The 24,402-nt window shown below is 47.1% G+C and overlaps 1 protein-coding gene across 6 annotated transcripts in view; it reads right to left on the minus strand.

Annotated features, from left to right (window-relative positions):
- Positions 1–24,402, minus strand: part of LOC134927845 (uncharacterized) — a 491,244-nt gene that overhangs the window by 453,660 nt on the left and 13,182 nt on the right. Inside the window, exon 1 of one of the 6 annotated variants that reach the window (XM_063922902.1) lies at positions 18,016–18,085. The exons of 4 other annotated variants lie outside the window; for them this stretch is intronic. The gene's annotated coding sequence lies outside the window, so the exon portion shown is untranslated. Of the gene's footprint in view, positions 1–17,408; positions 17,519–18,015; positions 18,086–24,402 lie in introns of those variants that run through there. One more of the 6 variants, XM_063922904.1, reaches the window with a different exon arrangement.

A 24,402-nucleotide genomic window follows, 5' to 3' on the forward strand; every position in this document is an offset into this window, starting at 1 on the left:
GTGCCTCTGTTATAAGTCACTGTCCTCCTTATACACAATAGAATCTCATTGGTAGAGAGTGTCCCAGTACTGGACTTGCGGACAACCGTGCTGTAGTATTATGTGGCAAATGGATAGTGATGGTCAAATTCACTTTGTGGTATATCACCTGATGTAGAAGCCTCTCCGTCAAAGGCGCTGTACTGAGCCGGGTTTGCAGCGGCTCTGTGCAGTGAACGTACAGCTGGTCTCGTCACCGGTGAACCATCCAGATGAACACGGTTGTTTAATTCTGCTGAAGGATGCTGTACCAGTCTGGATATGCAACAGTGTAAAAATAAGATTTTACTTACCGATAAATCTATTTCTCATAGTCCGTAGTGGATGCTGGGGACTCCGTCAGGACCATGGGGAATAGCGGCTCCGCAGGAGACAGGGCACAAAAGCAAGCTTTTAGGATCACATGGTGTGTACTGGCTCCTCCCCCTATGACCCTCCTCCAAGCCTCAGTTAGGTACTGTGCCCGGACGAGCGTACACAATAAGGAAGGATCTTGAATCCCGGGTAAGACTCATACCAGCCACACCAATCACACCGTACAACTTGTGATTTGAACCCAGTTAACAGTATGATAACAATGAAGTAGCCTCTAAAAAAGATGGCTCACAACAATAATAACAATAACTATGTACAAGTAATGCAGACAATCCGCACTTGGGATGGGCGCCCAGCATCCACTACGGACTATGAGAAATAGATTTATCGGTAAGTAAAATCTTATTTTCTCTAACGTCCTAGTGGATGCTGGGGACTCCGTCAGGACCATGGGGATTATACCAAAGCTCCCAAACGGGCGGGAGAGTGCGGATGACTCTGCAGCACCGAATGAGAGAACTCCAGGTCCTCCTCAGCCAGGGTATCAAATTTGTAGAATTTTGCAAACGTGTTTGCCCCTGACCAAGTAGCTGCTCGGCAAAGTTGTAAAGCCGAGACCCCTCGGGCAGCCGCCCAAGATGAGCCCACCTTCCTTGTGGAATGGGCATTTACAGATTTTGGCTGTGGCAGGCCTGCCACAGAATATGCAAGCTGAATTGTACTACAAATCCAACGAGCAATAGTCTGCTTAGAAGCAGGAGCACCCAGCTTTTTGGGTGCCTACAATATAAACAGCAAGTCAGACTTTCTGACTCCAGCTGTCCTGGAATTATATATATATATATATATATATATTTTCAGGGCCCTGACAACGTCTAGCAACTTGGAGTCCTCCAAGTCCCTAGTAGCCGCAGGCACCACAATAGGTTGTTTCAGGTGAAACGCTGACACCACCTTAGGAAGAAACTGGGGACGAGTCCGCAGTTCTGCCCTGTCCGAATGGAAAATCAAATATGGGCTTTTGTAAGACAAAGCAGCCAATTTTGACAATCGCCTGGCCGAGGCCAGGGCCAACAGCATGGTCACTTTCCATGTGAGATATTTCAAATCCACAGATTTGAGTGGTTCAAACCAATATGATTTGAGGAATCCCAACACTACGTTGAGATCCCACGGTGCCACTGGAGGCACATAAGGGCTGTATATGCAATACTCCCTTGACAAACGTCTGGACTTCAGGAACTGAGGCCAATTCTTTCTGGAAGAAAATCTATAGGGCCGAAACTTGAACCTTAATGGACCCCAATTTGAGGCTCATAGACACTCCTGTTTGCAGGAAGTGCAGAAATCGACCTAGTTGAAATTTTTTCGTGGGGCCTTCCTGGCCTCACCCACGCAACATATTTTTACCACATGTGGTGATAACGTTGTGCGGTCACCTCCTTCCTGGCTTTGACCAGGGTAGGTATGACCTCTTCCGGAATGCCTTTTCCCTTAGGATCCGGCGTTCAAACCGCCATGCCGTCAAACGCAGTCGCGGTAAGTCTTGGAACAGACAAGGTCCCTGCTGGAGCAGGTCCTTTCTTAAAGGCCGATGCCACGGTTCCTCTTGGAAGAGACATGGTACTTGCTGAAAGCAAATCCCTTCTTAGCTCCCGAGGCCATTAGTCCTCTGTGAGCATCTCTTGAAGTTCCGGTTACCAAGTCCCTCTTGGCCAATCCGGAGCCACGAGTATAGTTCTTACTCCTCTATGTCTTATAATTCTCAATACCTTGGTTATGAGAAGCAGAGGAGGGAACACATACACCGACTGTTACACCCACGGTGTTACCAGGACGTCCACAGCTATCGCCTGAAGGTCTCGTGACCTGGCGCAATACCTGTCCCAGTTTTTGTTCGGGCGGGACGCCATCATGTCCACCTTTGGTCTTTCCCAACGGTTCACAATCATGCGGAAAACTTCCCGATGAAGTTCCCACTCTCCCGGGTGGAGGTCGTGCCTGCTGAGGAAGTCTGCTTCCCAGTCGTCCACTCCCGGAATGAACACTGCTGACAGTGCTATCACATGATTTTCCGCCTAGCGAAAAATCCTTGCAGTTTTGCCACTGCCCTCCTGCTTCTTGTGCCGCCCTTTCTGTTTACGTGGGCGACTGCCGTGATGTTATCCCACTGGATCAATACCGGCTGACCTTGAAGCAGAGGTCTTGCTAAGCTTAGAGCATTATAAATTTGCTCTTAGCTCCAGTATATTTATGTGGAGAGAATTCTCCAGACTTGATCACACTCCTTGTGTGACTGCTCCCCAGCCTCTCAGGCTGGCCTCCGTGGTCACCAGCATCCAATCCTGAATGCCGAATCTGCGGCCCTCTAGAAGATGAGCACTCTGTAATCACCACAGGAGAGACACCCTTGTCCTTGGATACAGGGTTATCCGCTGATGCATCTGAAGATGCGATCCGGACCATTTGTCCAGCAGATCCCACTGAAGAGTTCTTGCGTGAAATCTGCCGAATGGAAGCGCTTCGTAATAAGCCACCATTTTTTACCAGGACTCTTGTGCAATGATGCACTGACACTTTTCCTGGTTTTAGGAGGATCCCGATTAGCTCGGATAACTCCCTGGCTTTCTCCTCTGGGAGAAACACCTTTTCCTGGACTGTGTCCAGAATCATCCCTAGGACCAGCAGACGTGTCGTCGGAACAACTGCGGTTTTGGAATATTTAGAATCCACCCGTGCTGTCGTAGAACTACTTGAGATAGTGCTACTCCGACCTCCAACTGTTCTCTGGACCTTGTTCTTATCAGGAGGTCGTCCATTTTCTTTGAAGACGAATCCTCCTTTCGGTCATTACCTTGGTAAGGACCCGGGGTGCCTTGGACAATCCAACGGCATCGTCTTGAAACTGATAGTGACAGTTCTGTACCACGAACCTGAGGTACCCTTGGTGAGAAAAGGCAAATTTTGGGATATGGAGGTAAGCATCCCTGATGTCCCGGGACACCATATAGTCCCCTTGTTCTTTGCTATCACTGCTCTGAGTGACTCCATCTGGATTTGAACCCTTGCAAGTGTTCAAATTTTTCAGATTTAGAATAGGTCTCACCTAGCCTTCAGTACCACCATATAGTGTGGAGTAATACCCCTTTCCTTGTTGTCGGAGGGGTAATTTTATTATCACCTGCTGGGAATACAGCTTGTGAATTGTTTTCAATACTGCCTCCCTGTCGGAGGGAGACATTGGTACAGCAGACTACAGGAACCTGCGAGGGGGGAAACCTCTCGACATTCCAATCTGTACCCCTTGGATACTACTTGTAGGATCCAGGGGTCCTGTACGGTCCCAGCGTCATGCTGAGAACTTGGTAGAAGCGGTGGAGGGCTTCTGTTCCTGGGAATGGGCTGCCTGCTGCAGTCTTCTTCCCTTTCCTCTATCCCTGGGCAGATATGACTCTTATGGGGACGAAAGGACTGAGGCTGAAAAGACGGTGTCTTTTTCTGCAGAGATGTGACTTAGGGTAAAAAACGGTGGATTTTCCAGCAGTTGCCCTGGCCACCAGGTCCCATGGACCGACCCCAAATAACTCTTCCCCTTTATACGGCAATACATCTTTGTGCCGTTTGGAATCTGCATCACCTGACCACTGTCGTGTCCATAAACATCTTCTTGCAGATATGGACATCGCATTTACTCTTGATGCCAGAGTGCAAATATCCCTCTGCGCATCTCGCATATATAGAAATGCATCCTTTAAATGCTCTATAGTCAATAAAATACTGTCCCTGTCAAAGGTATCAATATTTTTAGTCAGGGAATCCGACCAAGCCACCTCAGCTCTGCACATCCAGGCTGAGGCGATCGCTGGTCGCAGTATAACACCAGCATGTGTGTGTATACTTTTTAGGATATTTTTCAGCCTCCTATTAGCTGGCTCCTTAAGTACGGCCCTATCCGTAGATGGTACCGCCACTTGTTCTGATAAGCGTGTGAGCGCCTTATCCACCCTGAGGGGTGTTTCCCACCGCGCCTTAACTTCTGGCGGGAAAGGGTATACCGCCAATAATTTTCTATCGGGGGAAACCCACGCATCATCACACACTTCATTTAATTTATCTGATTCAGGAAAAACTACAGGTAGTTTTTTCACCTCACACATAATACCCTTTTTTGTGGTACTTGGAGTATCAGAAATATGTAACACCTCCTTCATTGCCCTTAACGTGTGGCCCTAAAAGAAAATACGTTTGTTTCTTCACCGTCGACACTGAAATCAGTGTCCGTGTCTGGGTCTGTGTCGACCGACTGAGGTAAATGGGCATTTTACAGCCCCTGACGGTGTTTGAGACGCCTGGACAGATACTAATTTGTTCGCCGGCCCTCTCATGTCGTCAACCGGCTTGCAGCGTGTTGACATTGTCACGTAATTTCCATAAATAAGCCATCCATTCCGGTGTCGACTCCCTAGAGAGTGACATCACCATTACAGGCAATTTGCTCCGCCTCCTCACCAATATTTTCCTCATACATGTCGACACACACGTACCGACATACAGCACACACATAGGGAATGCTCTGATAGAGGACAGGACCCACTAGCCCTTTGGGGAGACAGAGGGAGAGTTTGCCAGCACACACCAAAACGCTATAATTATCCAGGGACAACCTTTATATAAGTGTTCCTTTTATAGCATTTTAATATATATACATATCGCCAAATCAGTGCCCCCCCTCTCTGTTTTAACCCTGTTTCTGTAGTGCAGTGCAGGGGAGATCATGGGAGCCTTCCCACCTTTTTCGGCGGGCTTCTTCTCCGGAGTTTTAGATATCTGGCAGGGGTTAAATACATCCATATAGCCTCAAGGGCTATATGTGATGTATTTTTCGCCATACAGGTATTATACATTGCTGCCCAGGGCGCCCCCCCCCAGCGCCCTGCACCCTCCGTGACCGCTGTGTGAAGTGTGCTGACAACAATGGCGCACAGCTGCAGTGCTGTGCGCTACCTGATGAAGACTGAGAGTCTTCTGCCGCCTGGTTCCGGACCTCTTCATCTTCAGCGTCTGCAAGGGGGGTCGGCGGCGCGGCTCCGGGACGAACCCCAGGGCGAGCCCTGTGTTCCGACTCCCTCTGGAGCTATGTCCAGTAGCCTAAGAATCCAATCCATCCTGCACGCAGGTGAGTTGAAAATCTCTCCCCTAAGTCCCTCGATGCAGTGAGCCTGTTGCCAGCAGGACTCACTGAAAATAAAGAACCTAAAAACTTTTTCTAAGCAACTCTTTAAGAGAGCCACCTAGATTGCACCCTTCTCGGCCGGGCACAAAAACCTAACTGAGGCTTGGAGGAGGGTCATAGGGGGAGGAGCCAGTACACACCATGTGATCCTAAAAGCTTGCTTTTGTGCCCTGTCTCCTGCGGAGCCGCTATTCCCCATGGTCCTGACGGAGTCCCCAGCATCCACTAGGACGTTAGAGAAAAGACTGGAGCAGCAGATTCTCCGGCCGCTGGTGGAAAAATCCGTATTAATTGCGGCTACAGTCCACTCGATGCATGCGGCTCACAGGGTGTCAGGAGAATATAGCAGTCCAAATGAGGTCCTTCAAAGGAGTACCTTAACGCATTTCTGTGGCCCACAACGCTGGCCGTTTCATCAGAAGGAAATGAATAAGCAGATCATGGCTAGCCTTGGTATATATACCTTGTTAATTAGTAAATCTTAATCAGCTGTGCCGTTACATTCAATTGATTCTAAACACAGGTCTCCTGTTAAACTAGTAAATCTTAATCAGCTGTGCCGTTACATTCAATTGATTCTAAACACAGGTCTCCTGTTAAACTAAGCCAGTAAATTGAACCACTAAAAGAATTAGTGAAAAGAAAAGTGTATAATAATGTAGATATATGGACATGTATATTCAAACACAAATATACAAATCTACTACAAGGTATATAGAATATAATATTATCTGAGATATATCAGTTGCCATTCATCTACTGATTCTAAAGACATTGAATATCTTCCATGGGCTCAAAATAATCATTCTAAAAAAGGAAAAAAGTTTTTTTATATTGTGAAATGGATTTAAATCCTTCATTTATATTGTAAATTACATAGTAAATATCGTTATAAACTCATTTAAAGAACAACAGTGAACTTCATCTATATATTTAGATAGCGATAGTAAATGTATTGTTAATCGAATAATAAATACAACAATTTTCTTAAGATAGCATATAATTTAAATATACAGGAATTCTTTGAGGAGATACTTCTTTAGAAAAGAAAGGGAAAAGAGAGAGGAGAAGAATCCATGCCGTGTGTCAGTGCCTCACCCAAGACCTCCAGAATAGCATACACTGGAGGTAGTCAGGTGAGGCAGTAGCACACGGCATAAATGTCAATGCTAGATAATGTAAAGGATCTACCCGAGACTATCATATCAGAAGAAACGATTATCTTTGATAGCATACCTCATCTATCAAAAGGATCATACATTATTTAATTCTACTGTATCATTAAGACCTTCTGGGCATAATGTACTGAGTTTAAAGATCCAAAAAGCTTCACGTTTGCATAGAAGATTATACCTATCTCCTCCTCTTTTGGTGGAATTTATTTTTTCGATGGCCGTAATGGTCACATCTTCGATTGCTCCTTGTGTGCATCTATAGATGTGTTGAGACAGACTATGGGTTAGTAAACCTTTGAGAATATTTCTCCTATGTTCTAAAAAACGAATGTTAACAGTTCTAATGGTCCTGCCCACATATTGTAATCCACACCTACATTGGACTACATAGATTACATATTGTGATTGACAATTTAGAAAATCGGTTATTTCAAATGTTTCTTGAGTAGTATAAGAAACTATCTTGTTGTTATTTTTTACCACATGTTTGCAAGTCAGACATTTGTCTCTACCACATTTGAAAAAACCTTTTGGCTTAGGAGGCAGCCAATTTAGTTTATTCAAAGTGGGTTCAACCGTATTGGGAGTAACGTATGGGGTAAACATACTAGGAGCAAGTTTTTGTTTGAGTGACATTGCCTTTCTAAAGGTGACATTACCATATTCTGGGAGTACTGAATTTAGATATTTATCACTACGCAAAAGAGACCAATTCTTAGATATTATATTTTTAATCTCCTTAGAAGAAGAATTATATTGAGTAATGAAAGTGGGGGAACGTTCAACTTTAATCTTTGAGTGAGAGTTCTTTTTCTTATTCTTATATAGGATGGAGTTTCTTGGAATAGTAGAGATTTCTCTCAGAGCTCCATCTAACAGTGAAGGATAGCCTTGTTTGACAAAGGACGTGTATAAAATCTTACTTTGTGACTGAAAATCAAATTCGGTGGAACAGTTCCTCCTAAGTCGGAGGAACTGTCCTTTAGGAATGTTATCTTTCCAAGGTCGAAAGTGACTACTGTCATAGTGCAAATAATTGTGACAGTCAACAGTTTTGGTGTATGTGGTAGAATCAATTTTACCGTCATTAACAGTGAGTAAAATATCTAAAAAATTAATCTGGTTAGTACTGAAAGAATGTGTAAATTTCAAACCAAAGGTGTTAGAGTTAAGTGATCTCATGAAATCCGGTATCAATTTATTGTCCCCATCCCAAATAATAAAAATGTCATCAATGTAACATTGATGACATTTTTAAAGAAGTATCTCCTCAAAGAATTCCTGTATATTTAAATTATATGCTATTTTAAGAAAATTGTTGTACTTATTATTCGATTAACAATACATTTACTATCGCTATCTAAATATATAGATGAAGTTCACTGTTGTTCTTTAAATGAGTTTATAACGATATTTACTATGTAATTTACAATATAAATGAAGGATTTAAATCCATTTCACAATATAAAAAAACTTTTTTCCTTTTTTAGAATGATTATTTTGAGCCCATGGAAGATATTCAATGTCTTTAGAATCAGTAGATGAATGGCAACTGATATATCTCAGATAATATTATATTCTATATACCTTGTAGTAGATTTGTATATTTGTGTTTGAATATACATGTCCATATATCTACATTATTATACACTTTTCTTTTCACTAATTCTTTTAGTGGTTCAATTTACTGGCTTAGTTTAACAGGAGACCTGTGTTTAGAATCAATTGAATGTAACGGCACAGCTGATTAAGATTTACTAGTTTAACAGGAGACCTGTGTTTAGAATCAATTGAATGTAACGGCACAGCTGATTAAGATTTACTAGTTTAACAGGAGACCTGTGTTTAGAATCAATTGAATGTAACGGCACAGCTGATTAAGATTTACTAATTAACAAGGTATATATACCAAGGCTAGCCATGATCTGCTTATTCATTTCCTTCTGATGAAACGGCCAGCGTTGTGGGCCGAGAAACGCGTTAAGATACTCCTTTGAAGGACCTCATTTGGACTGCTATATTCTCCTGACACCCTGTGAGCCGCATGCATCGAGTGGACCGTAGCCGCAATTAATACGGATTTTTCCACCAGCGGCCGGAGAATCTGCTGCTCCAGTCTTTTTACACTGTTGCATATCCAGACTGGTACAGCATCCTTCAGCAGAATTAAACAACCGTGTTCATCTGGATGGTTCACCGGTGACGAGACCAGCTGTACGTTCACTGCACAGAGCCGCTGCAAACCCGGCTCAGTACAGCGCCTTTGACGGAGAGGCTTCTACATCAGGTGATATACCACAAAGTGAATTTGACCATCACTATCCATTTGCCACATAATACTACAGCACGGTTGTCCGCAAGTCCAGTACTGGGACACTCTCTACCAATGAGATTCTATTGTGTATAAGGAGGACAGTGACTTATAACAGAGGCACTTTTTATCAGTCTCCTTTTTATAATCATTTCAGCTCGTGGACGCACGGCTGATTTTCATGAAGCATTAATGCAGCCCTAACTAGGGTTTATTAAAGGTTTTTTATTCATATTTGTTCAGGAGATATGGCAGTCTCGTTTACATTTATATAATATCAATTGTTTATTCTTAGGCTAGTTCATGTATTGCATTTTTATGTGGATGACATATTAATATTTTAAATAAAACAATATATTGGATTCATTCTGCGCTCCCACTCTTTCTTTTTTCACACTTACTTTGATCCATTGTTGGGGCAGCCCGCCCACAACTGGTGAGCAGCCGTCTGAATCCAATCACATATAGTGTGTGTATTGTAGAGCGCCAATCTTTTGTATATATTTTTGCTTATGGTACGCCTGACCTTTTGCTTTACCTGAAGGACGAAAGGGGCGAAAGGACGTGCCTTTGGCCTTCGACACAGAAGGAGCTGTATTAGGCAGACAGGCAGTTTTGGCAGTAGCCAAGTCAGCCACAATCTTATTTAAGTCCTCCCCAAACAGAATATCCCCCTTGAAAGGGAGTACCTCCAGGGTTTTTCTAGAGTCCAGATCCACAGACCAGGATCTCAGCCACAATATTCTGCGAGCCAGGACTGACGTAGTAGAGGCCTTGGCTGCTAGGATACCGGCATCAGAAGCCGCCTCTTTAATATAGCGAGAAGCTGTGACAATATATGACAAGCATTGTCTAGCATGGTCAGAGGAGATTTCAGCTTCTAACTCCAAGGCCCATGCTTCAATAGCCTCTGCCGCCCATGTAGCTGCAATAGTGGGCCTTTGTGCAGCACCCGTGAGGGTGTAAATCGCTTTTAGACAACCCTCGACACGTTTATCCGTAGGCTCTTTTAGAGACGTGACGGTAGTGACAGGTAGAGCTGAGGAAACCACCATCCTAGCCACATGTGAGTCTACTGGAGGAGGCGTTTCCCAATTCTTAGACAGCTCTGGCGCGAGGGGATAGCGAGCCAGCATCTTCTTTTGAGGCACAAACTTCGTACCCGGGCTTTGCCAGGGTTCCTGACGTATATCCACTAGGTGGTCAGAGTGAGGTAAAACTTGTTTAATCACCTTCGGACGCTTGAACCTATCTGGTTTCTTAGGAGGAACGGATGGCTCGGGATCATCCGTAATCTGCAGAATTAACTTAATAGCCTCCAAAAGATCAGGAACATCCACATGTGAACTACCCTCCCCATCAGCCGTATCTGAGTCAGAACCTGTGGGGTCAGTGTATGTGCTGTCTTCATCAGACGAGGTGTCAGTGACAGCAGTGGATTGTGAGGAGACGAGCGCTCGCTTAGAGGACCTCTTGGACTTTTTAGTAGTCAGGGACTGGTTCAACTTCTTTAATTGAGCAGATAAATCGTCCGCCCACGGCGGGTAAGCTGCAGGGACCACATACGGTTGTACCGGCATTGGGGGTCCCATAGGGGGTGTTAGTTTATGAACTAGTGTATGCAGAAGCGTGGAAAAAGCGGCCCACGGAGGGTCAGTATGGGCCTCCGTTGCCACAGTCCCACTGGGGGGCAAGGAGCCCCCAGAACCAGAGCCCACAGCTGCTATATTCTCCCCATATGTGCCTGTGGCTTCAGCAACACCAGCAGTGTGTTCCGCCCCAGAACCGTTACCCTCAGAAGCAGACATGATATAACTTGCAGTATGAGGTAACACAGTACAATTATTAGCAGCACTATATCCCTAAACCCAAACCCCTGCGCAGTGTAGTCAGCACTAGCAGAGATAAAGGAGAGATATGGTGACTAAATCACAGAGAAAAATACGTTATACAGTATATCTTTGTGAAAATCCTATATTAAATAACACCTGACGCACCAAGCCCCCTCAGGTTATAGAATATAGGGACAGCAAGTTGAGTGAAAGACACGAGATGGACACCACTCAGCTATCAATGCACACACAAATAGTCACAGTTTGTACAATGCAGAGGTTATTACAGACAATAATACTGCACTGGACTAGCTTACACAGCTATATAGTCAATAGATATAACAGTACACAGTAAGAAACTGCTGTATATCACAGGGTAATTGTACTATAAACCCCTGACTAAATGCACTCTTTCTTACTAACACTGACTAAAAAGGCAGGTAGAATACTTAAGTGTCATGTAAAGGCACAGCGCTGACAACCAGGCGGCTTTACATAGGAGAATTTGCCCAAGCAGTCCCAGGAACAGTGAGCTGAGGAGCAATGGCGCCGCAGACACTGACAGGGAGTGAGGAAAAGACAGAGATGCAGCTCCAGGGCGGGAACACTTGCTGGAAATGGCGCCCTGGGGCTTCAGGTCTATGCCTTATCCCACTTGCTGGCAAAACCACCGGGGTACTGTGGGCGATATTAAAAATAAGAATTTACTTACCGATAATTCTATTTCTCATAGTCCGTAGTGGATGCTGGGGACTCCCAAAGGACCATGGGGAATAGCGGCTCCGCAGGAGACTGGGCACAAAAGTAAAAAGCTTTAGGACTACCTGGTGTGCACTGGCTCTTCCCCCTATGACCCTCCTCCAAGCCTCAGTTAGGATACTGTGCCCGGACGAGCGTACACAATAAGGAAGGATTTTGAATCCCGGGTAAGACTCATACCAGCCACACCAATCACACCGTACAACTTGTGATCTGAACCCAGTTAACAGCATGATAGCAGAAGGAGCCTCTGAAAAGATGGCTCACAACAACAATAACCCGATTTTGTAACAATAACTATGTACAAGTAATGCAGACAAACCGCACTTGGGATGGGCGCCCAGCATCCACTACGGACTATGAGAAATAGAATTATCGGTAAGTAAATTCTTATTTTCTCTAACGTCCTAGTGGATGCTGGGGACTCCGAAAGGACCATGGGGATTATACCAAAGCTCCCAAACGGGCGGGAGTGCGGATGACTCTGCAGCACCGAATGAGAGAACTCAAGGTCCTCCTCAGCCAGGGTATCAAATTTGTAGAATTTAGCAAACGTGTTTGCCCCTGACCAAGTAGCTGCTCGGCAAAGTTGTAAAGCCGAGACCCCTCGGGCAGCCGCCCAAGATGAGCCCACTTTCCGTGTGGAATGGGCTTTAACAGATTTTGGTTGTGGCAGGCCTGCCACAGAAATGTGCAAGCTGAATTGTACTACAAATCCAACGAGCAATCGTCTGCTTAGAAGCAGGAGCACCCAGCTTATTGGGTGCATACAGGATAAACAGCGAATCAGATTTTCTGACTCCAGCCGTCCTGGAAACATACATTTTCAGGGCCCTGACTACGTCCAGCAACTTGGAATCCTCCAAGTCCCTAGTAGCCGCAGGCACCACAATAGGCTGGTTCAAGTGAAAAGCTGAAACCACCTTAGGGAGAAATTGAGGACGAGTCCTCAATTCTGCCCTGTCAGTATGAAAAATTAGGTAAGGGCTTTTATAGGATAAAGCCGCCAATTCTGAGACACGCCTGGCTGAAGCCAGGGCTAACAGCATTACCACTTTCCATGTGAGATATTTTAAGTCCACAGTGGTGAGTGGTTCAAACCAATGTGATTTTAGGAATCCCAAAACTACATTGAGATCCCAAGGTGCCACTGGAGGCACAAAAGGAGGCTGTATATGCAGTACTCCCTTGACAAACGTCTGAACTTCAGGAACAGAAGCCAGTTCTTTTTGGAAGAATATTGACAGGGCCGAAATTTGAACCTTAATGGACCCTAATTTGAGGCCCATAGACAGTCCTGTTTGCAGGAAATGCAGGAAACGACCCAGTTGAAATTCCTCTGTAGGGGCCTTCCTGGCCTCGCACCACGCAACATATTTACGCCAAATACGGTGATAATGTTGTACGGTTACATCCTTCCTGGCTTTGATCAGGGTAGGGATGACTTCATCCGGAATGCCTTTTTCCTTCAGGATCCGGCGTTCAACCGCCATGCCGTCAAACGCAGCCGCGGTAAGTCTTGGAACAGACATGGTCCCTGCTGGAGCAGGTCCTTTCTTAGAGGTAGAGGCCACGGGTCTTCCGTGAGCATCTCTTGAATTTCCGGGTACCAAGTCCTTCTTGGCCAATCCGGAGCCACGAGTATAGTCTTTACTCCTCTCCTTCTTATGATTCTCAGTACTTTTGGTATGAGAGGAAGAGGAGGGAACACATACACTGACTGGTACACCAACGGTGTTACCAGAGCGTCCACAGCTATTGCCTGAGGGTCCCTTGACCTGGCGCAATATCTGTCCAGTTTTTTGTTGAGGCGGGACGCCATCATGTCCACCTTTGGTTTTTCCCAACGGTTCACAATCATGTGGAAGACTTCTGGGTGAAGTCCCCACTCCCCCGGGTGAAGATCGTGTCTGCTGAGGAAGTCTGCTTCCCAGTTGTCCACTCCCGGAATGAACACTGCTGACAGTGCTATCACATGATTCTCCGCCCAGCGAAGAATCCTTGCCACTTCCATCATTGCCCTCCTGCTTCTTGTGCCGCCCTGTCTGTTTACGTGGGCGACTGCCGTGATGTTGTCCGACTGGATCAACACCGGCTGACCCTGAAGCAGCGGTCTTGCCTGACTTAGGGCATTGTAAATGGCCCTTAGTTCCAAGATATTTATGTGAAGTGACGTTTCCATGCTTGACCACAAGCCTTGGAAATTTCTTCCCTGTGTGACTGCTCCCCAGCCTCTCAGGCTGGCATCCGTGGTCACCAGGACCCAATCCTGAATGCCGAATCTGCGGCCCTCTAGGAGATGAGCACTCTGTAACCACCACAGGAGAGACACCCTTGTCCTTGGAGACAGGGTTACCTGCTGATGCATTTGAAGATGCGATCCGGACCATTTGTCCAGCAGATCCCACTGAAAAGTTCTTGCGTGGAATCTGCCGAATGGAATCGCTTCGTAAGAAGCCACCATCTTTCCCAGGACCCTTGTGCATTGGTGTACAGACACTTGGCCTGGTCTTAGGAGGTTCCTGACTAGGTCGGATAACTCCTTGGCTTTCTCCTCCGGGAGAAACACCTTTTTCTCCAGAATCATCCCTAGGAACAGCAGACGTGTCGTCGGAATCAGCTGCGATTTTGGAATATTTAGAATCCATCCGTGCTGTCGTAGTACTACTTGAGATAGTGCTACTCCGACCTCTAACTGTTCTCTGGACCTTGCCCTTATCAGGAGATCGTCCAAGTAAGGGATAATTAAGACGCCTTTTCTTCGAAGAAGAATCATCATTTCGGCCATTACCTTGGTAAAGACCCGGGGTGCCGTGGACAATCCAAACGGCAGCGTCTGAAACTGATAGTGACAGTTCTGTACCACAAACCTGAGGTACCCTTGGTGAGAAGGGCAAATTGGGACATGGAGGTAAGCATCCTTGATGTCCACAGACACCATATAGTCCCCTTCTTCCAGGTTCGCTATCACTGCTCTGAGTGACTCCATCTTGAACTTGAACCTTTTTATGTAAGTGTTCAAGGATTTCAGATTTAAAATGGGTCTCACCGAGCCGTCCGGCTTCGGTACCACAAACAGCGTGGAATAATACCCCTTTCCCTGTTGTAGGAGGGGTACCTTGATTATCACCTGCTGGGAATACAGCTTGTGAATGGCTTCCAATACCGCCTCCCTGTCGGGGGGAGACGTTGGTAAAGCAGACATCAGGAACCGGCGAGGGGGAGACGTCTCGAATTCCAATTTGTACCCCTGAGATACTACCTGCAGGATCCAGGGGTCCACTTGCGAGTGAGCCCACTGCGCGCTGAAATTCTTGAGACGGGCCCCCACCGTGCCTGAGTCCGCTTGTAAGGCCCCAGCGTCATGCTGAGGACTTGGCAGAAGCGGGGGAGGGCTTCTGTTCGTGGGAAGAGGCTGTCTGCTGCAGTCTTTTTCCCCTTCCTCTGCCCCGGGGCAGATATGAGTGGCCTTTTGCCCGCTTGCCCTTATGGGGACGAAAGGACTGAGCCTGAAAAGACGGTATCTTTTTCTGCTGCGAGGTGACTTGGGGTAAAAAGGTGGATTTTCCAGCCGTTGCCGTGGCCACCAGGTCCGATAGACCGACCCCAAATAACTCCTCCCCTTTATACGGCAATACTTCCATATGCCGTTTGGAATCCGCATCACCTGACCACTGTCGTGTCTATAATCCTCTTCTGGCAGAAATGGACATCGCACTTACTCTTGATGCCAGAGTGCAAATATCCCTCTGTGCATCTCGCATATATAGAAATGCATCCTTTAAATGCTCTATAGTCAATAATATATTGTCCCTGTCTAGGGTATCAATATTTTCAGTCAGGAAATCCGACCAAGCCACCCCAGCACTGCACATCCAGGCTGAGGCGATTGCTGGTCGCAGTATAATACCAGTATGTGTGTATATACTTTTAAGAATATTTTCCAGCTTTCTATCAGCTGGTTCCTTGAGGGCGGCCGTATCTGGGGACGGTAACGCCACTTGTTTTGATAAGCGTGTGAGCGCCTTATCTACGCTAGGGGGTGTTTCCCAACGCGCCCTAACCTCTGGCGGGAAAGGGTATAATGCCAATAACTTTTTAGAAATTAGCAGTTTTTTATCGGGGGAAACCCACGCTTCATCACACACCTCATTTAATTCATCTGATTCGGGAAAAACTACGGGTAGTTTTTTCACACCCCACATAATACCCTTTTTTGTGGTACTTGTAGTATCAGAAATGTTCAAAACCTCCTTCATTGCAGTGATCATGTAACGTGTGGCCCTACTGGAAAATACGTTTGTTTCCTCACCGTCGACACTGGAGTCAGTGTCCGTGTCTGGGTCTGTGTCGACCACCTGAGGTAACGGGCGCTTTAGAGCCCCTGACGGTGTTTGAGACGCCTGTACAGGTATTAACTGATGTGCCGGCTGTCTCATGTCGTCAACAGTCTTTTGTAAAGTGCTGACACTATCACGTAATTCTTTCCATAAGACCATCCAGTCAGGTGTCGACTCCCTAGGGGGTGACATCACTAACACAGGCAATTGCTCCGCCTCCACATCATTTTCCTCCTCATACATGTCGACACAACGTACCGACACACAGCACACACACAGGGAATGCTCTGATAGAGGACAGGACCCCACTAGCCCTTTGGGGAGACAGAGGGAGAGTTTGCCAGCACACACCAGAGCGCTATATATATACAGGGATAACCTTATATAAGTGTTTTTCCCTAATATAGCTGCTGTATATATTTATATGCCAATTTAGTGCCCCCCCTCTCTTGTTTTACCCTGTTTCTGTAGTGCAGGACTGCAGGGGAGAGTCAGGGAGCCTTCCTCCAACGGAGCTGTGAGGAAAAAATGGCGCCAGTGTGCTGAGGAGATAGGCCGCCGAAAAAGGGGCGGAGCCTTTCTCCCGCTTTTTTATGTAAAAATAGGCAGGGGTTAAATACATCCATATAGCCCAGGAGCTATATGTGATGTATTTTTTGCCAAAAAAAGGTGTTTTTATTGCGTCTCAGGGCGCCCTCCCCCCAGCGCCCTGCACCCTCAGTGACTGGAGTGTGAAGTGTGTTGAGAGCAATGGTGCACAGCTGCGGTGCTGTGCGCTACCTTAGTGAAGACAGGACGTCTTCTGCAGCCGAATTTCCGGACCTCTTCAGTCTTCTGGCTCTGTAAGGGGGACGGCGGCGCGGCTCCGGGACCCATCCATGGCTGGGCCTGTGATCGTCCCTCTGGAGCTAATGTCCAGTAGCCTAAGAAGCCCAATCCACTCTGCACGCAGGTGAGTTCGCTTCTTCTCCCCTTAGTCCCTCGATGCAGTGAGCCTGTTGCCAGCAGGTCTCACTGAAAATAAAAAAAAACCTATTTAAACTTTTACTCTAAGCAGCTCAGGAGAGCCACCTAGATTGCACCCTTCTCGTTCGGGCACAAAATCTTAACTGAGGCTTGGAGGAGGGTCATAGGGGGAGGAGCCAGTGCACACCAGGTAGTCCTAAAGCTTTTTACTTTTGTGCCCAGTCTCCTGCGGAGCCGCTATTTCCCATGGTCCTTTCGGAGTCCCCAGCATCCACTAGGACGTTAGAGAAATCGGTTTTAAGGGAAAACCTGACCTGCGCCCATGCCCTGGTGATCTAGTGGGATCGCCTGTATCCACCGCCAGCGCGCGCGGCCCGCCTCCCACTGACCGCGCCGGATCGCGATAAAGACCGGGTCCCGCGAGCGGGACCCACTTACCACCTCCCGAAGCGCGGCCACGCGATCCTGGAGAGCCCCAGCCGTGTGTGTCTAACATGAAGAAAACCGGAGCCTCCGCTGTAGGTACCCGGCAACCAGGGCACGGGAGTGTACAGCGCCGCTGGGGAGAGCTGGAGCTGCAGCAGTGAATGTCACAAGACATTTACCACCGCTGCTGCCCTTGAAGTCTTCACTTTTTACCTCATCAAAAGCTTTTCTCAGGGCTGCTTGGAGCAGCCCCTCTGTTAAGTGCCTGCTTACTGCAGCACCAACTGACAAACTGAGCTCCTGTGCTGGGAGGCGGGGTGATATAGGAGGCAGCACTGTGCATTCTGGGAACAGTCAAAGCTTTGAGCCTGTTGGTGCCTCGGATCAAGATCCTACTCTACACCCATTGTCCAGACTTGTGGAGCCCAGTGTACTCCGCAGCAGAAACATGCACTGTGTGGGGTAATGAGGACCGATTTTGCAGACCTATGCCCTAGGGAGATAACACATGGAACAAAACTAGAACAATAATTGCAAATAGTGAAATCAGTGTATATAAAGTGCATAAAATTTACATTAAATGGTGCTTAGTTCAAAACAAAGAAATGTATCCTCATACCTTTAACAAATGCTGGAAACAATGTATGTAAACAGGCAGTTTCCACAACATCGGATGATCCTGAGCAAAAATTAGTCATTACTAGAACAAATAAAATTATTCATCTTTAATGTGACAGAACTATCTAAAAATGAAGCTCTTACAAACTTGTGGTCACATAGCAAGTTGGCAGATTTAAAATTAAACATACACTTGTTCATGTAGTGTATTTTACATGAACTCACGCTGAGCATGCTCAGAAAATAAAAGCATGCTTATGTAGTTGTATGCAAGTTGGACATGTTGACCCTTAAGCTGGTTACATACTATACAATATATAGGCCAATCTTTCATTGTAAATTGTGTAACCCCAATTCATTGTTTGATTAACTGTGCAGCACATCAGACGGGATGATGCAACGTGCAATGGGATGTAGTTACACTTCGGCTTGTAACTATATATAATGTCAGTGTGCAGTAAATTGTGTAGTGTGTATAATGAGGTTTTATCAATATATCACATTGGTTCCTTCACTGGGTCAGTGTACCTGAAGAGGCAGACCTGAATTCGTAAAAGCAAAGTTCAGGGAGAGTGTGTTCATGCAAATGCAGGCCATGCAGACTTGCAAATATTTGCTAATGCAAGCATATGTTGATGAGGACTTATTGGATAATAGCCACATATGTAACACATTTAATGTACAAAAAATAAGAATTTACTCACCGGTAATTCTATTTCTCGTAGTCCGTAGTGGATGCTGGGAACTCCGTAAGGACCATGGGGAATAGCGGGCTCCGAAGGAGGCTGGGCACTCTAGAAAGATTTCAGACTACCTGGTGTGCACTGGCTCCTCCCACTATGACCCTCCTCCAAGCCTCAGTTAGGATACTGTGCCCGGACGAGCGTACACAATAAGGAAGGATTTTGAATCCCGGGTAAGACTCATACCAGCCACACCAATCACACCGTACAACTCGTGATATGAAACCCAGTTAACAGTATGAAACAACTGAGCCTCTCAACAGATGGCTCAACAATAACCCGATTTAGTTAACAATAACTATGTACAAGTAATGCAGATAAACCGCACTTGGAATGGGCGCCCAGCATCCACTACGGACTACGAGAAATAGAATTACCGGTGAGTAAATTCTTATTTTCTCTGACGTCCTAGTGGATGCTGGGAACTCCGTAAGGACCATGGGGATTATACCAAAGCTCCCAAACGGGCGGGAGAGTGCGGATGACTCTGCAACACCGAATGAGAGAACTCCAGGTCCTCCTCAGCCAGGGTATCAAATTTATAGAATTTTGCAAACGTGTTTGCCCCTGACCAAGTAGCAGCTCGGCAAAGTTGTAAAGCCGAGACCCCTCGGGCAGCCGCCCAAGATGAGCCCACCTTCCTTGTGGAATGGGCATTGACAGATTTTGGCTGTGGCAGGCCTGCCACAGAATGTGCAAGTTGAATTGTACTACAAATCCAACGAGCAATAGTCTGCTTAGAAGCAGGAGCACCCAGCTTGTTGGGTGCATATAGGATAAACAGCGAGTCAGATTTTCTGACTCCAGCCGTCCTGGAAACATATATTTTCAGGGCCCTGACCACGTCTAACAACTTGGAGTCCTCCAAGTCCCTAGTGGCCGCAGGCACCACAATAGGCTGGTTCAAATGAAACGCTGACACCACCTTAGGGAGAAACTGGGGACGAGTCCTCAATTCTGCCCTATCCATATGGAAAATCAGATAAGGGCTTTTATAAGACAAAGCCGCCAATTCTGATACTCGCCTGGCAGAAGCCAAGGCCAATAACATGACCACCTTCCACGTGAGATATTTCAGATCCACGGTTTTTAGTGGTTCAAACCAATGTGATTTTAAGAAACTCAACACCACGTTGAGATCCCAAGGTGCCACAGGAGGCACATATGGGGGCTGAATATGCAGCACTCCCTTTACAAATGTCTGAACTTCAGGTACTGAAGCTAGTTCTTTCTGAAAGAAAATCGATAGAGCCGAGATCTGTACCTTAATGGAACCCAGTTTTAGGCCCATATTCACTCCTGCTTGCAGGAAATGCAGAAATCGACCTAGTTGAAATTCCTCAGTTGGGGCCTTTTCGGCCTCACACCATGCAACATATTTCCGCCATATGCGGTGATAATGATTTGCTGTAACCTCTTTCCTGGCTTTAATAAGCGTAGGAATGACTTCCTCCGGAATGCCCCTTTCTTTCAGGATCCGGCGTTCAACCGCCATGCCGTCAAACGCAGCCGCGGTAAGTCTTGGAACAGACAGGGCCCCTGCTGTAGCAGGTCTTGTCTTAGCGGCAGAGGCCACGGGTCCTCTGAGATCATCTCTTGAAGTTCCGGGTACCATGTTCTTCTTGGCCAATCCGGAACCACGAGAATTGTGTTTACTCCTCGCTTTCTTATTATTCTCAATACCTTTGGTATGAGAGGCAGCGGAGGGAACACATAAACTGACTGGTACACCCACGGTGTCACCAGAGCGTCCACAGCTATCGCTTGAGGGTCTCTTGACCTGGCGCAATACCTCTCTAGTTTTTTGTTTAGGCGGGACGCCATCATGTCCACCTGTGGACGACCCCACTGATGTACAATCATTTGGAAGACTTCTGGATGAAGTCCCCACTCTCCCGGGTGGAGGTCGTGTCTGCTGAGGAAGTCTGCTTCCCAGTTGTCCACTCCCGGAATGAACACTGCTGACAGTGCTAGTACATGATTTTCCGCCCATCGGAGAATTCTTGTGGCTTCTATCCTTGCCATCCTGCTTCTTGTGCCGCCCTGTCGATTCACATGGGCGACTGCCGTGATGTTGTCTGACTGGATCAGCACCGGCTGGTGTAGGAGCAGGGATTTTGCTTGACTTAGGGCATTGTAGATGGCCCTTAGTTCCAGAATATTTATGTGAAGGGAAGTCTCCTGACTTGTCCATAGTCCTTGGAAGTTTCTTCCCTTTGTGACTGCCCCCCAGCCTCGCAGGCTGGCATCCGTGGTCACCAGGACCCAGTCCTGAATGCCGAATCTGCGACCCTCCAGAAGATGAGCACTCTGCAGCCACCACAGAAGAGACACCCTGGTTCTTGCAGACAGGGTTATCAAGCGATGCATCTGAAGATGCGATCCGGACCACTTTTCCAACAGGTCCCACTGAAAGATTCTGGCATGGAACCTGCCGAATGGAATTGCTTCGTAAGAAGCTACCATCTTTCCCAAGACCCGCGTGCAGTGATGCACCGATACCGGTTTTGGTTTCAGGAGGTCTCTGACTAGAGAAGACAACTCCCTGGCTTTCTCCTCCGGGAGAAACACTTTTTTCTGGACTGTGTCCAGAATCATCCCCAGGAACAGTAGACGTGTCGTCGGGACCAGCTGTGACTTTTGGATATTCAGAATCCAGCCGTGCTGGTTCAGCACTTCCTGAGATAGTGCTACTCCCACCAAGAACTGTTCTTTGGACCGTGCCTTTATTAGGAGATCGTCCAAGTACGGGATAATTAAAACTCCCTTTCTTCGAAGGAGTATCATCATTTCCGCCATAACCTTGGTAAATACCCTTGGTGCCGTGGAGAGTCCAAACGGCAGCGTCTGGAATTGGTAATGGCAATCCTGTACCACAAATCTGAGGTACTCCTGGTGAGGATGGTAAATGGGGACATGCAGGTAAGCATCCTTGATGTCCAGGGAAACCATGTAATCCCCCTCGTCCAGGCTTGCAATAACCGCCCTGAGCGATTCCATCTTGAACTTGAATTTTTTTTATGTACATGTTCAAGGATTTCAAATTTAAAATGGGTCTCACCGAACCGTCCGGCTTCGGTACCACAAATAGTGTGGAATAGTAACCCCGGCCTTGTTGAAGTAGTGGTACCTTGATTATCACCTGCTGGAAATACAGCTTGTGAATTGCCGCTAGCACCGCCTCCCTGTCTGAGGGAGCTATCGGCAAGGCAGATTTTAGGAACCGGTGGGGCGGAGCCGCCTCGAATTCCAGCATGTATCCCTGAGATACTACTTGAAGGATCCAGGGATCCACCTGTGAGCGAGCCCACTGATCGCTGAAATTTCTGAGGCGGGCCCCCACCGTACCTAGCTCCACCTGTGGAGCCCCACCGTCATGCGGCGGACTTGGAAGAGGAAGCGGGGGAGGACTTTTGTTCCTGGGAACCTGCTGTCTGTTGCAGCCTTTTTCCCCTACCTCTGCCTCTAGACAGAAAAGACCCTCCTTTTCCACGCTTGCTTTTCTGGGTCCGAAAGGACTGAACCTGATAAAATGGCGCCTTCTTAGGCTGTGAGGGAACATGGGGTAAAAATGCTGACTTCCCAGACGTTGCTGTGGAAACTAGGTCGGAGAGACCATCCCCAAATAATTCCTCCCCTTTATAAGGCAAAACTTCCATGTGCCTCTTGGAATCTGCATCTCCCGTCCACTGACGAGTCCATAAGCATCTCCTAGCAGAGATAGACAATGCACTTACTTTAGATGCCAGCCGGCAAATTTCCCTCTGTGCATCTCTCATATATAAGACTGAATCTTTATTATGGTCAATCGTTAGCAGAATAGTGTCTCTGTCTAGTGTGTCAATATTTTCTGACAGTTTTTCTGACCATGCAGCGGCAGCACTGCACATCCAAGCTGACGCAATAGCTGGTCTAAGTATAATGCCTGAGTGTGTGTATACAGACTTCAGGATTGCCTCCTGCTTTCTATCAGCAGGCTCCTTAAGGGCGGCCGTATCCTGAGAGGGTAGTGCCACCTTTTTTGACAAACGTGTGAGCGCTTTATCCACCCTAGGTGGTGTTTCCCAACGTGACCTATCCTCTGGCTGGAAAGGGAACGCCATTAGTACCTTCTTAGGAATTCCACATTTTTTATCAGGGAAAAGCCACGCTTCTTCACACACTTCATTTAGTTCATCTGATGGGGGAAAAACTACGGGTAGTTTTTTCTCCCCAAACATAATACCCTTTTTTGTGGTACCTGGATGTAAATCAGAAATGTTTAACACCTCTTTCATTGCCTCAATCATGCAGTGAATGGCCCTGACAGGCATTAGGTTTGACTCATCGTCGTCGACACTTATCAGTATCCGTGTCGACATCCGGGTCTGCAAACTGAGGTAGCGGGCGTTTTAGAGCCCCTGACGACCCCTGAGGCACCTGGACAGGCACGAGCTGAGATCCCGGCTGTCCCACATTTGGCATGTCGTCAAATTTCTTATGTAAAGAATCTATACGTGCACTCATTTCTTTCCATAAGTTCATCCACTCGGGTGTCTGCCCCGCAGGGGGTGACGTCCCTTCAAAATGCATCTGCTCCGCCTCCACCTCATTATCCTCATCAAACATGTCGACACAGCCGTACCGACACACCCCACACACACAGGGAATGCTCAACAGAGAACAGGACCCACAAAAAGCCCTTTGGGGGGACAGAGTGAGAGTATGCCAGCACACACCAGAGCGCTATATATATACAGGGACTAACTGAGTTATGTCCCTAATAGCTGCTTTTCATATAATATATGTATATATACTGCCAAATTTAATGCCCCCCCTCTCTTTTCCCTCTTACTGTTACTGTATATTGCAGGGAAGAGCCAGGGAGCTTCCTTCCAGCCGAGCTGTGAGGGAAAAATGGCGCCAGTGTGCTGAGGAGATAGGCTCCGCCCCTTTTCCGCGGCCTATTCTCCCGCTTTTTATGGAATTCCGGCAGGGGTATTTACCTCATATATAGCCTCTGGGGTTATATATTGAGGTATTTTAGCCAGCCAAGGTGTTATTATTGCTGCCTCAGGGCGCCCCCCCCCCCCCAGCGCCCTGCACCCTCAGTGACCGGAGTGTGAAGTGTGAGAGGAGCAATGGCGCACAGCTGCAGTGCTGTGCGCTACCTTGGTGAAGACAGAGTCTTCATGCCGCCGATTTTCCGGACCATCTTCTTGCTTCTGGCTCTGTAAGGGGGACGGCGGCGCGGCTCCGGGACCGAACACCAAGGACTGGGCCTGCGGTCGATCCCTCTGGAGCTAATGGTGTCCAGTAGCCTAAGAAGCCCAATCCGGCTGCAAGCAGGCGAGTTCGCTTCTTCTCCCCTTAGTCCCTCGCTGCAGTGAGCCTGTTGCCAGCAGGTCTCACTGAAAATAAAAAACCTAAGTCTATTCTTTCTAAGAGCTCAGGAGAGCCCCTAGTGTGCATCCAACCTCGGCCGGGCACGAATTCTAACTGAGGCTTGGAGGAGGGTCATAGTGGGAGGAGCCAGTGCACACCAGGTAGTCTGAAATCTTTCTAGAGTGCCCAGCCTCCTTCGGAGCCCGCTATTCCCCATGGTCCTTACGGAGTTCCCAGCATCCACTAGGACGTCAGAGAAATTAAAGATGAGCAATTGGGTT

This window comes from Pseudophryne corroboree, chromosome 5, assembly GCF_028390025.1.
Source record: "Pseudophryne corroboree isolate aPseCor3 chromosome 5, aPseCor3.hap2, whole genome shotgun sequence".
Classification (NCBI taxonomy): domain Eukaryota; kingdom Metazoa; phylum Chordata; class Amphibia; order Anura; family Myobatrachidae; genus Pseudophryne; species Pseudophryne corroboree.